Source organism: Leptonychotes weddellii, chromosome 9, assembly GCF_054177405.1.
Source record: "Leptonychotes weddellii isolate Sample4059 chromosome 9, ASM5417740v2, whole genome shotgun sequence".
Classification (NCBI taxonomy): Eukaryota; Metazoa; Chordata; class Mammalia; order Carnivora; family Phocidae; genus Leptonychotes; species Leptonychotes weddellii.
This window is the reverse complement of record NC_138377.1, coordinates 106,512,100-106,523,245: the sequence shown is the minus strand read 5'-3', so window position 1 is coordinate 106,523,245 and position 11,146 is coordinate 106,512,100. Positions and strand designations below refer to the sequence as shown.

The 11,146-nt window shown below is 44.4% G+C and overlaps 1 protein-coding gene across 1 annotated transcript in view; it reads left to right on the top strand.

Moving 5' to 3' along the window:
- Positions 1-11,146, top strand: part of LOC102749517 (phospholipid-transporting ATPase VA-like) — an 80,128-nt gene that overhangs the window by 49,145 nt on the left and 19,837 nt on the right. The window lies entirely within an intron of this gene.

The following is an 11,146-nucleotide window of genomic DNA, read 5'->3' as shown; positions in this document are numbered from 1 at the left end:
TTTTTTTTTTTTAAAGATTTTATTTATTTATTTGAGACAGAGAGAATGAGAGACAGAGAGCATGAGAGGGAGGAGGGTCAGAGGGAGAAGCAGACTCCCTGCCGAGCAGGGAGCCCGATGCGGGACTCGATCCCCGGACTCCAGGATCATGACCTGAGCCGAAGGCAGTCGCTTAACCAACTGAGCCACCCAGGCGCCCCTGACTTGTTATTTTTTAAGTGTGATTGATACCATGTTTTTCACCAGAGAGTAGTCAGAAACTAAGGAAACTTAAAAAAAACAACAACTAAGGAAAAAAAAAAGAAGAAGAAGAAGAAGAAGGTAGCAGGAGGGGAAGAATGAAGCGAGGGAAATCGGAGGGGTAGACGAACCATGAGAGACGATGGACTCTGAAAAACAAACTGAGGGTTCTAGAGGGGAGGGGGGTGGGAGGATGGGTTAGCCTGGTGGTGGGTATTGAGGAGGGCACAATCTGCACGGAGCACTGGGTGTTATGCACAAACGATGAATCATGGAACACTACATCTAAAACTAATGATGTAATGTATGGGTATTAACATAAGAATAAAAAAAAATCAAGAAAAACAAACAAACAAAAACAACAACAACAACAACAACAACAAAAAACACAAAAAGTCCAAAACTAAAGCTCAGTCATTTTGGTTCTAACTCCTAGGCTTCAGTTTCATAGAATGTCAAACAGGGACCATAGCTGTAATCTTTGCTAACAATGTTCTTCCACTCTGTCTCCTGATTGTCTTTGGTCAATCTCAGAGGAGCCGTGTGGGGAGAAAGCTGAAATATGTACTGAGTGAGAACCATCCTTGTGTGCAGTTCCTGTGTGACACTGTGCACTGCCAAGGGCTGTGGGTCTCTGCCCGCTGGCAGCTCTAACCACATGCCTCAGTTTCCCCTGTCCTCCAGGACAGGTCTTGTAGAGTGGAGAGCACTGGGGTGCATCCAGGCATGGACAGACACACAGTGGCTGGTGGGGACCAGCTGCGGTCCAGCCATACTGAGGAAGAGCCTGGAACCTGGGCTGGGTCTGAGCTCAGTCCCCGTGCATCAGAGAACCTGTGCACACTGTCTTTGTACTCCTGATGCGTGTGGTGTTTCCGCGCCCCTGAATCTTCTCCTTTCCACGATCTCAAAGGTGCTTTTTCATTACCTTTCTTGTAATTTTTTGGATTGCTTTTCCATTTAGGTGTGGTCTTGCCACACACACTTGAAAAATAGTGGAAATGGCAGTATGCACTGTCTCCATCTGCTTAAAGTGGGGGCAGACCCTCAGGGGTAGTTTCCACATGGGGCTGTTGGAGGGCTTCCAGCATGCCCCACACTTTATTCTCAGTCTTCCCTCCTCATCTCCTGTTGCTTTCTCTTAGTTTCTTCCTCTTCTTTCTTCTCCCAACCCTGCCTTATATCCTAGTGGAATCCATCAGTCTCTTGGTGGCCAAGAACTGGCCAGTCACCAAAATTTGCTTCTGGCCTTCTTCTTCCTCATAATCACTCAACTCCAGTATCTATGAACAGGTTGCAAGAACCACGGGCTGTGACATCCTGGCAGCTCCCTTCTGGGTACATGCACTGTCCTCTGATGCTGACTTTTTCCCAGTCTCCTGTAACCCACCCACACAGACCTATCTAGGACCCATTTTTGAAGGACCCCATTGCCTGGTAGCTGAAGGGTTTTAATGGCTGTAATTAATCCAATAAAGTAGAATTCCTGCTTAGATGCTTGCAAGGTCATCTGTGACCCTTGCTGGATAACACAATTCCTCCACCTCATTAAAAACACACGATGGTTGTCATATAGCTAGAGGACTTCGGCTGACTCTCAGATCAGGGCATCATTACTTTTTCTCTGCATTTGTAAGGTTGTGGTCAAAGGGAGGCCATCATATGTCCTCTACTTAGCTTTTAAATACAATTTATAGTGTTTGGGTCTTTGTAGCACCTCACCTTTCTGGCTTTGAAGGTGATTCACTGACCACCCAGTCATTGCCCACTGAGGAATCCCAGGAGTGGTATTTTGTGTGGCAGACTTTTATATCAGATCCTGGACAGCTCATGCCCCTAAGTCCTGCTGTTTTCCAATGATGGCAGAAACATGCCTTGTTAATCTTGTACCTGTTGTAGGCAGGTATGAAGTAAAGCCCTGTTGGACACATAATCTGAGTTCAGTTTGGCTATTATTTTCTTTGGCTACCTTTCATGATGTTATTTATTTATTTATTTATTTATTTATTTATTTATTTATTTATTTATTTTCAGTAAGCTCTATGCCCTACGTGGGGCTTGAACTCCTGACCCCCAAGATTAAGAGTTGCAAGTTCTACTGACTGAGTCAGCCAGGCGCCCCTTGTGGTGTATTTTTAACTTTTGCAAAGCAGTCTTTCTGCTCAGAGCCCTGTTGGCATTGCTACATTTTGAATTAAATTAAATTTGATTTAAAAACAATTAAATACATTGATGCACATTTCCTAAAACACCTTCAGATTTAAAGGAACTATAAAATATGCAGGCAAGAGGATTGGTCTGCCTACGAGTGGCTGTGACTTCTAAGAGATTCATGTGGGTGTGTCAGGCTCTGATCGTCCAGTTGTAACTCACCTGAGTCTTCTGCCATGCTCTTGCTTTCCCGGCAACCCCACTGTTTCTATAACAGCTATCCTATTAGGTGTGACCAAGGACAGCAAAATTAGGGAAACTCAAACTAGGCTCTGGGGCTTTTTGACAGCAGATCTTATCAGAAGGTTTGTGGGAGATGAGGAGCTTGAGAATGGTTTTCCTGCTCTGGCCTCCTCCTTCTTACTCCCCATTACTGCCATGGACCATTGGGAGTTAGCCGTCAGTGATGGGACAGACTGCCAGCAAGCCTTAGTCTTTGGTTCATGACCCTGAGTTTTAAGACTAGGCTCTAAAATACACTCTGTTTTTTCAGAAAAAAATTCTTATAATTAATTTCTTATGTTCAGGTAGTTTATCATCCATATCCTAGATTGACATGATGTACTTAGACTCTTTAGCTTGGTGACTCCAGGACAGGACACTTCCCTGTTGGGGACCAACCCAGATCTAAACTCTCCAGTGGCAGCGCTCTAAAGGTGGAACTGAGAATGAAGGCTGTGGGAGAGAGGGCTAAGTGTCTTTGGTCCCTTTCTTACTCTGTTTCGGAATTTTTAGTAGCAAGTCCCATGCTTAAATCACAATGCACTGCTGGAGACTAGATCACTGTGTTCGTGGAAATGTCTTACTGCCTTCCTAGCATATCCTGGGTGATGGACACGGTTCTCAGGCACACTGTACATCTGTGGCCCTATGACTGACTTGGAAGTCTTCCCAAGAATAAGAGGGAAATGAATACAAATGAAACATGTAAGGCAGGAATTTAATTTTGTGCTACATTGAAGATAGACTTTACAAAAAAAAAAATCTTGTATCAAGTAAATGTGCCCTTTGTTTATTTTAGCTCTAGCAAATTTATGGGGAAGTGGATGGGTTTCTTAAATTAAAGTTTGATGCTCCATTTGATTTTTTTCTTTGTCTTTGATTTTGTAAGAAAATCCATTCTTTAGAGAAAATCAGAGTAAAATTCATGTCCTCCATTACTCTGCAAAGCAGTAATGAATTGTCCCTGAAGGTTTGGGGAGTGAATGTCCTTGGTTCATGACTCACCTCTCACCCCCAGCTCATGCCTAGACTCTGTTTGGGAAATATGGGAATTATAGGCCTCCTCCTATATGCTAGGAGGAGCTTTCCCCACCGTGACCTCTTTCAGGGGTTGCACCATCCTACACAGCTAGGCTCTTTCTGGTGGTGGTTCCTCCTCTTCACCTCATTAACATCCCATCCCTGGCCACCAGGGGTGCTCTTGCTCAGAATGCAGTTCGTCCCAATGCTCAGAAAACTGTGGGGCCCAGGCCTCAGAGAATACAATAGGGACTCTCTCATTTAGCCATCATGTCTGTTCTCCCCACAATGGGGCCCCTTTTCTGTTAGGACCTTATTGCCCGCATCTGGCCTCTCCACACATCCCCATCTCATGGCCAGTCAGTGAGCACATCACATTCTACTTTGGTCTTTCCCAAAGTCCAGGAAAGCTTGTTTTAATGTTAGCACTTGTGAATTTCCCCACCCTCTAATCCTAAACCCAAACCCTACCTTATCCAAGAAGCTTCTCTAGGTTTCTCCAAAGAATGGACAATATTTGGCATAAAAATAACATAGATCCAGGCTCGTCATCCAGTAGGGGAACAATATTGGCAAAAAAAAAAAAAAAAAAAAACACGAGTTGGGAATCAGTAGTTACTTACACAAATGTTTCCCACCTGAGAAACAAGACACAAATGAGAGAATGTTTTAATGAGAATTGTTGAGCAATTGTGTTGAAATAATCCTTTGTTGTTCATTTAACCGTTAACTTATGGCTAGCTACTTAATCCAAAAGCCTGGCAAGACAGTAAGGCCATAGTGAAACCTTGACAAAAAGCAAATACAGTAGGATAACAAACTTGAAAACTAGGAAGGAGCCTTGATATCCAGGGGTGACTCATGGCAATGTTATTTTCAAATTGCAAAATGAAGGGCCTTATTAAAGTAGCACAGCATGGGAACAAAGAGTTAAACCAGGGGGTGTGATCTGTCAGCCTGCTGATATATTTGGCACATTTGAAAAGTAAATGTATTCAACTTTAAATGTTATTTGATGATAGCTTATGGCTTTTTTTCTTTCTAGTATGTTCTTCTGTGGTCTTCCTCAAAGAAATCGGTCAGATTTGACCTTCACCTCCACTATAAAGACAGCTACAAAATTCATGAGGAAGTCAGTTCAGAGTCCCAACTGGCACCAATAAATGCATTTTTCTTTTAAAAACATTTGGTTAATTAGGATTTCATTTAAAACTGTCATCCGACAAAGAATGCTTGACTGTCACAAGAATTGCCAAAGCATTCATTCTTTCTGCCAGAGCATCTCTAGGAGGCCTGCTGTGGCTGGGTGTAGGGATGGGTGGCCTGAAGACCAGCTGGGGCCCTGTGCACATGGTGGCAGGGGAGTGGGTGAGAAGGCACATAGTCAGGCTAGGGCATTACCTGGCTGCCTGGCCCACCTGCTTGGGGTGCAGGTTCTCCGAAACGGCATGTGGTCACCTCAAGAATTCAGAGGTACTCGGTGGTTGAGAGAAGAAGGCATCGGAACCCATTCTTGAAAAATTTAAAGATTCCACTAAGTGAAGAAGTGAGTGGAGGATGTTTTGCTAGTCTCACACTCACTATAGTCATTCTTTAAAAGTCCTGAGAACTTCTCAACTCGTCCCTTTTGCTCTTTTGTTGCCTACTAAAAAACTACACTCTGAGCTGTGGTGGAGGCCCATCCATTTGACGGAAACATGGGTGTGTTGAGGTGTCAGCTGTGGTCAGAACTGTAATTTAGATGCAGCTGAGAAAAATAGGTGCCTGCCCTTTAGTTATTCCTGGAGAAAGAATGAGTTATGGCTTGGGGAAAGGGAACATTTATGGTAGGGAGGAGGAAAAGAATGTGTTAGGGCAGCTGGTTTGTGTAGTCCATGGAATGAGTGAAAAATCACTTGTTCGATGCATGGCCAAGAGGACATTTAGTCTTCTGTATAGAAATAATCATGTACAGCAGTTTTCATTGCTTGTTCTCAAAGCAGTGAAGGCCACTTGTCATAAGTAAGGTAAACTTCTTGGCAAAATTATTTGAAATAAATAGCAGATGTACCTTCCATCTTTGATTCTAAAATACCTTTTCCTCTGGTCTGTTTAGGAGTTATGGGAATTATAGGTTTTATTTTTTGTCTTTTATTTTTAGTAAAGGTAGAAACTTATTTTCCTGAAGCAAATTATGAAATGTTGGGCAATCCCTAGAGTTAGGTGAGTTTGGGGAAGGAAAATAGCCTAACCTTCATTTTTTACCTATGGATTTAACATTTCCTTGTGTCCTGCCCCTGCAAGAGAAACATAACCCTTCAGTCTTTGGGCCCAGGAAGGTGCTAGAGAGAAACATGACCCACATTTGTGGTCTATAAGACTGATTTTTATCTGGACCTGGCTTGTATGTTAATGCATTATGGTCCTCATCAAAATCTATAAATAGCCATCTCATTACTGTTTCAACTCAGAGAGAGTACAGAAATGCGAAGCGTGCTGCAGTGGGTGGGTGAGTTTTTTGGTAAATGCTACCACTGAAAAATTGATGATGATAAAGGATTTTCTTTTAATAAAGGTGGTGTGTCTTTTCCTGGATCATGACCCTTAGGCACAGTGGAATGAACTTAAAGCCACCCGGGGGGCAGTATAGTTCCAGTCCCTTGTGAGATCCTAGCTCTGAGGCCAGTGTATGGCTGGGCATGAGAGATTGCATCTGCAGAGTGGGTCTGAGGTACTCAACTAGTCATCCAAAAACAGGCTTGGAAAGTGTCATTGAGTGGGGACCCCGCAGGCTCAGATGGGCCCACGTGTGGATGTTGGGGCTGGCTTCTCTAAGAATATCCCTGTGGACCACCATTGATATCCTGTTCTAGCAACACACCTTATATTTCTTTCTTTCTTTTTTTTTTTTTAAGATTTATTTATTTATTTTGGATTGGGGGAGAGACAGAGCAAGTGTGAGCATGGGGAGGGGCAGAGGGAGAAGGAGAGAATCTCAAGCAGACTCCCTGCTGAGCCTGTGGCAGATCTCGATCTCATGACCCTGAGATCATGAACCTGAGCTGAAATCAAAAGTTGGATGCTTAACCAGGTGAGCCACCCAGGTGCCCCAGTGTGCCTTATATTTCAAGAGAGTTTTTACTTTTCCTCCATTCTTGCCTCTCTATTTTCCAAACAAAGACCTTCTACCTACCCGGGATGTATTATAATTTAAGCAAATCTAAAAAGCCAATACTTAAAATTCCTAACATTTCTGTAATATTTTATACTTTTAGAAGAAATTTCACATTTATTTATTCAACTGTTCAAGAACTATTTATTTGAATATTAAATATTCAACAAATACCTAATGTGTGCTATTAAAATTCTGATTTGATTCTCAAGGACAGTTCTGAGAGGCAGTTTGCTTTACATCATTAACCATATTTTACAGATAAGATGACTTAATGTTCACGTTCACAGAAGTTGGATGGTGTATCCAGGCACATTTGCACAGTGGATGGCAAAGATGAACTTGAACACTTGCTGTTTATTTTAGGTCTCATGTTCTTTCTGCTCTATTTTGATGGCTCTCTGTCAGTTATCCTTTATGTGTATTTATCTGTGTGTATCTATTGCATGTGCCTGTGTGCACACACACACCCCGTACACATAGATATACACACACATACATGCACACACACACACACACATGTCTTGCGGACTGAGCATTGTGAAGACAGACCAGCAGCATGTAGGTGGTATTAGAGGTACATGCATGCCTGAGTCTGGGAGGAGAGCTGCTACTCCCATTCTATACTCAGAGAAGCCAAGGCCTATGGAGGTTTGGGAACTGCCTGGAGTGCTCAAAACTGAGTGAGCTTCAGTCCCAGGTTTTCTGAATCCACCATTCAGTTCACTTGCTGGCATGTCCACTGTGAGCTGTCTTGCCAGTACAAACAGGATGGCAACCTGCTTTGGAGTTTTAAGAATGTATATTCTTGGGCGCCTGGGTGGCTCAGTTGGTTAAGCGACTGCCTTCGGCTCAGGTCATGATCCTGGAGTCCAGGGATCAAGTCCCACATTGGGCTCCCTGCTCAGCGGGGAGTCTGCTTCTCCCTCTGATCCTCCCCGCTCTCATGTGCTCTCTCTCTCTCATTCTCTCTCTCAAATAAATAAATAAAATCTTTAAAAAAAAAAAAAAGAATGTATATCCTTACGGAACAGGTGCTGATGACAAAGACATTTGTGAATGGGGACTGGATTTAACCTGCCTGAAGATAAAGCCAGCTACACTGGGACCAAACCGTGGTTCATATGGACTCACAAAGACAGAGAAATTCAGGCTGCTCATTTTGATTCCAGGAAGAAGCCTTGATAGTGGGCGAATTGTTCTAGAGACATAGTCCTTGTGGCCCAAAAGCAGATGCCCAGATGGAAGAGGACATTGGGAGGCCCACCTTGCTCAGGACCTGGTATGTCCTTAACACCTAGCATGTGCCCTGGAGGACCAACAGACACTGGATAAATGAATGGATGAAAGAAAGGAGCCTAGGTGGTAAAGTGTAATTCATGTGTCAGGGGAGGCAACGTGGTAGACTGGGAGCGAGGGAGAAGCATGGACCACAGTTTCACTACCTTACTACTTTCTTACTAACGATTTGCTTCCCGTCAGACCCCTGAGATTGCTGTGTCTAGGAGGTCAGATGCAGATGTATTCTCAAGCCTTGGCTTTGTCTTATCAGGAATTACCCCACCTCACAAAGTTCCCTTGGTCATGTGGGCACCAGGTGGAAACTGAGTTCCGGGTGAAATCCCTAAAATGGCATGCCCCACTGAATATTAGCCACACTCTCCTCATATATACAATGCAGCTCTATGCACCAAATTTTGGTTTACGATTTATTTCAGGCAAAATAATGGCCTCCCCAAATATGTCCATCATCTAATCCTCAGAACCTGTGAATATTTTAGGTTACGTGTGGCAAAGTAGAATTTAAGTGGCTAAAATCACATAGCCTTAAAATAAGGAGATTCTTTTGAATTTTCTAGGTGAGCCCAATGTAATCACAGAGGTCCATAAGGTAGAAGAAAGAATGAGAGCGAGAACTAGAAAGATGGCAACTCAGTAGGAAAGACTTGGCCTCTACTCTTGGCTTTGAAGATGGAAGAAGAGTCCATGAGCCAAGGGATGTGGGCGGCCTCTTAGAAACTAGAGGAGACAAGGAAACAGATTCTCCCCTAGAATCTCCAAAAAAGGACACAGCCCTGCTGATACTTTGATTTTAGCTCAGTGAGACCTATATTGAGATTCAGACCTCCAGAACTACAAGATAGTAAATTCGTATGGTTTTAAGCTACTGAGTTTGTGGCAATCTGTTACAGCAGCTCTAGGAAACAGGTTCCTGATATTATTGACCTGGCTCCACGGCCTGGTCCACATAGCCCTAGGTTGCAGGGAGAGAGGTTCTCAGGACTGAGAGGATCCGCCTTGACATTCATCAGCATGTTCATGTCAGTTTTCAAAGAGGAAAGCCCAACTCTTTGTTTGTGATGTTAAGACAACACAGTCTGTACTGTGGGGATGGGCATATGCCAATGTTTCCACAGTGCACTTTGCCCAATTTCTGTTCTGTTCTAAGAAGAAAAGCATCCAGACGGAGAGTTCCCAAATAACGTCTTGGCCCCAAAGCAACATTTTACTGACTTTGAAACAGGAAAATAATTCAAAAAGAGTCTCTGGTGAACAAAGATGGCTTTCTATGTGGTACTGAACCTAATTAGGCCACATGCCCTCATCATGTGGAGTGCTTGTTCCCTGTGGTGACATGAAAATGTAGATGAGATCCTTCCCTTTGGCCTAGGGCATGTGGCTAGCTGCTCACCAGCTTGGATCAGTTATCAGAGTGATGAATCCCATTCATAGGAGATCTGCCGCTCCAGTGGCTTTTGTGTTCTGGCAGACCCCTTCGGGTGCAGAGGTTGTGCGGGAGGTTCCCCAGGATGGTGACGCCCTTCCTGCTCCATGGTGGGAAAGGACCGCTGGCCCAGCAAGCCTGAGCTGCAGTGGTGTCAGGGCCAGGGTGCTTTATAGAGCTGGGGTGTGTATTTTTCCTTAAAGCACGCTATTCCATGCCACTTGGATTTTTACCCAAATGAGCAAACGGAGACCCAGACGTTGGCTGCCCGGGACATGAATAAGAATCAGCATTTCAAGGCTGAGTGGTCGCACCTTCCCCCAGAAGCTTGCACCTGAGATGCATTCACAGCAGCCTTGACTGAGTGCAGAAGTGAGCTCAGTGCTGCCTTACCCACATGAGCACATCCACTCCCCGCCACCCACAATGCTGTCACAGTAATTGTTGTCCTCACTTTACAGATGGGGACACTGAAGCTCAGAGACATGACTGGCTATGCAGAATGTAAGTGCCAAGTCAGAGGCTTAGCTTGGGGGTCTGATTCTGCCCTGGACTCCTCTTCTCAGCTCACTTGTCTTGTGCTGTGTGTCCAGGTGCTGCTGAGGGGCACCCAGACACCCCTATCCACCATGCCTGGGCTCCTGCCTTGGGAGGCTGGGGAGCTGCTTCTTCAAATCCCAGGGTGTACACGACAGCATGTGGGTGAGCACACGTGGGATGAATACCCTAATACAGCCCCATCTCCCTGGGGACACTGTGCACTGTCATCCAAAGGGTTTTCTTCAACTTAGTTACCTAAAAGGAAACACATTTTCTCTTCACCCAGAGTGACTCGCCAACCCTTGGCCTGCGGATGAAGCTCTAATCCGGTACACCATAAGGATAGTGTAGTCAGCTAGTTATTCAAATACCAAGAATATATTGAATGCATGGATTTTACCTCTGTGAAAACACAGTCTCTGGTGTTGTTGAAATACCGGTAATAAAACTAAGAAATAAAACAAGTAAATAAGAAATAGATGCTTAACATCACGACTGTGAGTATTGGTGTTTGAAATAAAGGGGATTTAATTAGGACAGGTGGGAAGCCTCAGGGCACGTTCCAGAGTGGGCTGCAGGACAGGCCTTTCCACGCTAAACGAGGCTTAGTTTGCATTATTGGGGACTCCAAGTGGAGTCACTTTATCTGGTTTGTCCACATACTGCTGGCACTGTGTGCATTTCTGAGGAGGGGGAAGGGCATGGCTGGCTAGAGTGGTCGGGCAGCTCCCACAGAATCGGGTTTTTGCTTCCATGATCTGGAGAGAGTTTGGTTTTTTTGTTCAGTGTTTGTGTGTCATTCAGTCCACTTAGCAGTAGACCTGGAAGCTGTTTCACCAGATTGGAATCTGGCACTTTGCAGGAAGGAGAAAAGAATCAGAAAGAGCCCGGTTTTTCTCCTGTCGATTTGAATCTTCTTGTTGTTTTGTGCTGCCTTCTGATGTGTCCTTTGTCATTTGCTAGGATGTCCATAGAGAGGCTGCGGTAGGTGATCTTGACCCTTCCTCCACCAGGCACGTTCCAAGAGTCATTGTGAT